Here is a 6,837-nt window from a genome sequence, read left to right as displayed (position 1 = left end):
CAGTTATCCTAAGTGTTTCTTCATTAGTTAGGGTGTCTAAGCTTGAGTAGTTTCTACCATAAGCCAAGAAGTATATATCATGCAAAGAGGAAGAGCAAAAGATTACTTTTTGTGGCAACAATAAAATGATTTACTTGTCAACAGGTCATAGCATAGTGATCAGATAATGTCATGGTCATAAGATTGTTTCTTTTACCCAACGCGTTTTGCCATTTGGCTTCCCCCGGGGATTTATAGTGACTTATGCTGATTGACAAAATATAAAGAAGGACATATGCAATTCAGTTTGAGTAGATTCATTCATTATCAGCAAATCAAATACATTTTATTCATATAAATGACACTGCTAGTATATGTATAGTTAGCACAGGAACATATATAAATGTGATCATGGCTAGATTTTTGTGAAAAAAGAAAAAAATTGTAGGTGATTAGATAATGTGTGGATGAAAATATATCCATAGAGATATCTGTATAGGTGTGTTATACAGGAAATGGTTATAGTACAATAAAAGTTGGAAAGAAAATTCAACTTAGTTGGTAGTAGTTCATTGCTAGTTTTTAGGATGGTTATAAGTAAGAGGAAAGTGGATATTAAACTACACGTATGAATATGGTATGGTTGGGAGTATGATGAATTTTCCTGTGATCAGTTATATACTTGTGGTAACCTAATAGAAGCAAGGATATAAGTAAAACAATATCTAAATGGTTAAGGCAAAGAGCTATAAGTGGTGAGAAAATATTAGCACAATGTGGACCCTTTTTTGGGTCCTGTGAATGATACAGTATATACTACATACAGGCTTGGCAACCATCAACTATATAGAGTAAGGTTCCCTTTGGGTTCTCATCCACTATTTTTCTTATAAGCCAAGAGATGCTTAATGAGTAATAGTTTGAAATGAATATTTCAGTCTGTAGATGAGGATTCTGGACTTGGTTATGTAAGTTGGGAATGTGATAAATCACTTTAAGCCAGGAGAACCTTCCACTAGGACTAGGAATGCCTGGAAAGTTGTATACAACAGAAGCCTCCAGTCTTGAGAGTCCTCCTGAACAAGAGCTTGTGAAGAAGAATAATGGACCTTGAGGAACTAAGATTGATGTGTTGACCACCTGGCTGAGGGTCAAAGGATACAAAGGATTCTTCTTAGTTCTCCTTCTTTAGAAGTCTATCATCAAGAGACCACTGGAACCTTGATCTCTAGGAACTTTAAGTCCAAGGTCACTAGTGTATTCAAATTGGTATAGAAGGCTGGGCCAATAGAGAGGGTTAGTGTAATGCACATGGGCACAGAAACCACAAACTCCAGATATCCTTTAATCAGGCTTTATTTAAAGTCATAAAGCACAGCAAGGGTTAAGTCCACACAAGCGAAGTACAAGAGGGTAAGGCAAATACAGGTCACGAACAATCCGAGGTCAGGGCAGGCAGCAGGCAGAATGGTCATTAACAATCCGAGGTCAGGGCTGGCAGAGTTCAAGCAGAGTCAGATTCAGACCAGGTCACTATGGAGATGACAAGCAGATAAACTTTAAACCAACACAAGGACGCACCCAAGCACACTGTGCTAACAGAGGCTATAGTGGGCAATGGTGTACAGGACAGGCTCTCCTTAAATGGCCAGAGTGACCAATGGCCTTGCGCCACCTGGCGCCGTCTGATAGGAGACTAACTGAATCCCCTGCGGCCGATTGGCCACAGGGAATTCAAACTAACTATGTCCCGCCCCGGGGCGAGGCAGCCGAGTGCCACAAGCTCCTGCTGCAGCGGGTGACATTGCCAGAGGTGCCCGGAGAGTTCTTGGTGACAGCATCAGGGGTCGGCACCGTCTTTATGCAGGTGAGCAAAGCTGCAGTCTATGTTGGCATTATTTGGGTTTTTTTTTTGGAGGGGGGAGGATCTTGCCAGTGTGTGGCTTATAATGGCGATAGGTAGGCCGGAGTCCAATCAATCTGTGCTAAGTTTTCTGCCAGCCATCTTAGCAGAGCCTGATCTAGAAGTATGAGGACACAGAACTGAGTGCCTAGGCAAAGGAATTTACCTGATATATAGCTCTGAGCATACAGAACAGGGGTGCCTAGGCAAAGGAATTCACCTGATATATAGCTATGAGCACACACAACAGGAGTGCCTAAGCAAAGGAATTCACCTGATATACAGCTATGAGCACACACAACAGGAGTGCCTAGGCAAAGGAATTCATCTGATATACAGCTATGAGCACACAGAACAGGAGTGCCTAGGCACAGGAATTCACCTGATTTACAGCTGTTAGGATGCAGAAAAAGGGTTCCTAGGCACAGGAAACAGACACATGGGGGAGTTATTTACATATAGGTAAAAAAAGATCAATTCTAGTAGACATGATTTTCCCTAAAACTTTTTTTAATACAGGTAACCAGATAATTGCTACTTATCATTATTTCTATCTCCTTCTTTAAGTAAATATGAATTTTTATATGAAATGATTACCGTTTGGGATTGTATGCTTATGTTGTGTTGCTATTGTACAGGTGGTCCAGCGTTATCATTCCCCCCCAGAAGTAAAAAAAGCTGCATTTGCTATGTCTAATAATGTCAATGCTGTGTGCATCTTGGGATATATATCCCCCCACCACACCCTCCATATATCTGTCTCCGCTCCAGCATTTTGTAAGGTCTTAAGAGTTTTCATTCTTATTGATTCTTGTCTTGGCATATTGTGTTGTTGCATAGTTCTGGTTTACCCCCACTTTGTACAGAGCCATGGATGATGTTGGTGTTAACTTTGTCATCTCTGATTAGGTCACAACTGAACACCAGACTCTGGAGATCATCTTCAAGCGCTCAGTTAAAGTGACTGGGCTGAAACCAGCTTTTGTTAAGATCTTTGACTACTACATGCCTGGTAATGTATCCCCATTATACATTAGGCTACTTTATGCTGAAGTGAACCCATACAAAGTATTGTAGACAAGACTGGGGATTGTGGAAATCAATATTTATCTGGAATTGCTATTAGATGATAAGTAATCATTATGACCCCCCACCCTTCTCCTTTTTACAGCCCCTATGTGTATACATGTACTCCACTGATGGCTGCATGCCATCTCCAGTAGACCTTTTTTGCAATACGCATCGAAGCAGGCACTTGTAGTCCCCCACCAGGGCCCTTGCACCCTCACCCCGGAGATTTAGTGCAGAAATACACGGTACCCCTACCAATTCCCTGGAAGGGTTGTTAATCCCTGGAAGTAACACCACCAAACAAAAGAAAAAAATGTATTCTTCATTCCGGACTACCTTTTTAGGGTCCATTCATGTCCAAATGTGTGATCATGTGACAATCTTTTCCAGTGCTTACCTTCTCCTCTGGCATTGAACACATTAACTCTGCCCATATTGGATGAGCTTCTTTCATTATCCAGCAAGGAGGTACTCAGAAACAGGTGTCCCCAACTGCACCTTTGCTGGTGGAACAGTGGACACATTGACAAGAGCTCAATGTGCTCGCAGGAGACAGACGGTGCTAGAACTAACTGAATAAAGGAAATAACCAACACAGCATTTCTGCATCAAACTGTTCTTGGATGGGAGCGGCTGTACATATTAGGACACAAACTTTACCTTTAACATGATCTGTAACCCGTCATTGCTTTACTATTATGGACACAATAGGTTTTCTTTTTTTCTTTATAGGTAAATTAAGTGAAAAAATAGCAGCTTTAAACATTTAAAGAGACAATTATATTTTCTTATTTTTCTCTGTTTCATTGTTTCATCTGTGTGACGTCCCATTGTGTCTTTGCAGAGGAACGAAACACAGTATGCTACCTGAGTGAGTGCCAGTGAGGTAAGTGAACAATCCTACATATACTACAAGCCCCTCATAACCTGCTTAGCTATTCTGTATTTAACAGGCCCGGGGGGGATGGTGATATTCATCAAACTATGGGGATATTCTGGGCCAGGAATCATATTTATTATATTGTTTTTATTGTATCAACTATCTATCTTTTGTATCTGTATCTATCTATCTGAATCTCTCTCATTTAAAACATCTCATCAACATTCCCCATTTTAGGGTATGACCAGTATGGGACACCCTCTGCCCTTCTTGATCAGTTTCACATTAATCACAGTTTCTTTGAATATTCTGCTGAAAAGTAAAAAACCTTTTTTTATTGGCGTTAGATAGTTCAAGGTGAATTAGGAAGACAGTTGACTTTGTTTGACGATCCCCCAGGAAATTTTTATATTAGGTGGTGCCACTTTGTGTTAAGAACAATTAATTGAAAAACTTTTTATTTTCTTTTAGACAGGAACCTACCTTCAATTCGTTTGTGATTCCTGCAGATCATCACAACATCCTGCAAAGTATTCATTGTGCCACATTCTGCATTCTCCTGCCACAATGTGCACAAATGTTTATTACATAAATTTCATTCACCTGACTGTGTTTCCCAATGAATAAATCTCATATCACTATAATTCTCAGTGCCCAGTCTGGTATCTGGAAGGGATGGGGGAGTTGCCTTTGTTTTCCTTTGTTGCCTTTGAACGGAAGATTCATACAATCATTTCTGATTAAAAAATATTATGGTGCATAAAATTTGTGACTTCTTCAGGATAAAACACTGATCCATTTTGGCACCTCTATCCAGTAGCAATTAAAGATATCACAGTATGTAACATACAACATAACATATAGAAAGCTTTGGTTAAATTTCCTTGAAGTTCCGATAGATCCGCAAAATTTAGACGAAATTTCGCTAAACCATCGGCAATGCAGGAAATCACTATAGAAGGATTACCACGACTGCATTCATAAATACAGCCGTGGGAAACCTCCTGTCAGTGAGTGATCCCTGGGCACTACAGGTCAGAAAGAGGGCAAGCCCTCCTTCTGATCTGTAGTGCCCCGGGATCTTTCACTGAGAGGAGGATTTTCACGGCTCCATTCATAAATGCAGCCGTGGTAATCCTCCTATAGTGATTTCCTGGATTTCCGATGGTTTCGCAAAATTTCGCAGACCCATCCGAACTTCGAGGAAATTTTTGGAACTTCAAGTCACGCAGCTTGCTTTTATGAATGAACACGGCCGTGGGAAAAAACAGAGTATTTTTCCCACGCTGCATTCATTCATGAACAGCCAGCGAGACATGCTCTGTGTTCCTGGATGATGAAACTCTTTCCAGGAACACATACTACAGGGCTGCCAAGAACACATACAACTAGTAAAGGGCCGCAAGAGCTGACAGCTCCGCTCCCCTGGTTGGTCTTGCAAGCCCCTAAAATTCAGTCTTGCCAGCCAAATTTACAAAGGCCTTTCTCGCCTACTTGTTTGGTAAGCAAGAACGGCCCAATTCACCACGAGACCAAATTTAATAAATTTGCTCGCTCATCCCTGGTTAGGACAATGAAAAATGTACAGCAAAGCATATAGAGTGCTGACCAGCAAAAGTAACAGAAAGAGCAAGTCCTGACTGGTTAATGGTCAAAGCAGATAACAATGGACGAGCAACTAGCACTGAATGCAGCAAAGAGGATGTAAGCATAGCTGTCTATAATTCATGTGGGTGACCACCTCCCTGGATCACTGAGAACTGGAAAAGTTGTCATCCTTTTAAAGGTAGACCTCAAAGAGAGCTCTCAGTATGACTCTGTTTATACTCAAATCTGTTTTTATGTGGTCTTTGAGGACTTGTGGAATTGAAGATTTCTGCTCTAACTAATGTCATGATGTTTGACATCCAAACCGGACAAAGTGCCAAAATAGAGATGACCCGAATGAACGAGGCACGGTGCAGAGAGTGAGTGGTATTAATGGGAACATCTGTGGTTGTAGTGACTGACATTTATGTTCTTGCATTTTAAAATTGCACATTGGCCTTCACATGTATTTTGCATGTTGGAGAGGAATAACCCCAAATCGCTTCTATGTCTTTTCCCCAGTACTTACTTTTCACCTACTGTGACACTGTTGGGGGCAGCTATGGTGAGGTAATAGGAGAATAGATAATAGAGGAGGAGGAAGCTCAGATCACAAAATGGAGTAGGAAAAGCAGGGGGATGCTTATACTGCAGATTCTTAGGTACAGCTTACCCTCCAGCAAAAAGATCAGTGAGGTACACAGTGGGGACACCACCACCAAATCTTTCTCCAAATCTGGTGACACCAATAGAGTGCCTGAGATGATCTTACACTACAGATATACAACCGTTAGGATACAGAACAGAAGTGTCTAGGCACAAGAAGTCACCTGATATACAGCTATGTAGATACAAATCCCTGAGTGATAATGAACCATTCCAGTGACCAAATTATTTGTACAAATGTCCACATCCAAAAAAGAGAGAAAACTAAAGGGGTTGCTTGTGGCCACAGAAAAAAATTGAGTCTAAACCCCTATTATTTTAATCGCTTAGTTTTGGATAGAGGAATTAAAACCCAGAGACACATTCAGACCTTAGAAGCTCTGTAACAAATGTATAATCCTCTGAATTTCAGAACCTCTAAACCAAAAGTTTAAAATTGTGGAAAAGGGATTCAGAAGCTTTTGGAGGCCAATGAGATGATGCAACTTCCTTATTGTACTATACATTAGAGATTCAGCCACAGAAGGGTGAAACAGGCAAAACTGGCATTGCAGCTACCGTTAGGCACACATAGACAGTTTCTGTCATTGGTGTTTGTGATTTTTCAGCATACAAGCTGATCCTTTACAGCTAATTACAATCAGGAACTATGGGATCAGTTTTGTATTTCATGTTGTTCTGCCCTCCTATGATATAAATCCCACCATATATACAAAAAAGAATTCAAAATTTAAAAAGAGATTTTAAAATA

General features: G+C 40.6%; 1 long non-coding RNA gene across 1 annotated transcript; it reads left to right on the top strand.

The window, feature by feature from the left end:
- Positions 1 to 2,795: 2,795 nt before the first annotated feature.
- Positions 2,796 to 4,477, top strand: LOC140344837 (uncharacterized). The gene is made up of 3 exons (XR_011923682.1): positions 2,796 to 2,894; positions 3,798 to 3,839; positions 4,305 to 4,477. It is a non-coding gene; the product is annotated as an uncharacterized lncRNA (long non-coding RNA).
- Positions 4,478 to 6,837: the final 2,360 nt, after the last annotated feature.

This window comes from Pyxicephalus adspersus, unplaced genomic scaffold (genome assembly GCF_032062135.1).
Source record: "Pyxicephalus adspersus unplaced genomic scaffold, UCB_Pads_2.0 Sca66, whole genome shotgun sequence".
NCBI classification, from domain to species: domain Eukaryota; kingdom Metazoa; phylum Chordata; class Amphibia; order Anura; family Pyxicephalidae; genus Pyxicephalus; species Pyxicephalus adspersus.
Note: the sequence above shows the minus strand (reverse complement) of the source record. Positions and strands in the feature narration are given on the sequence as shown.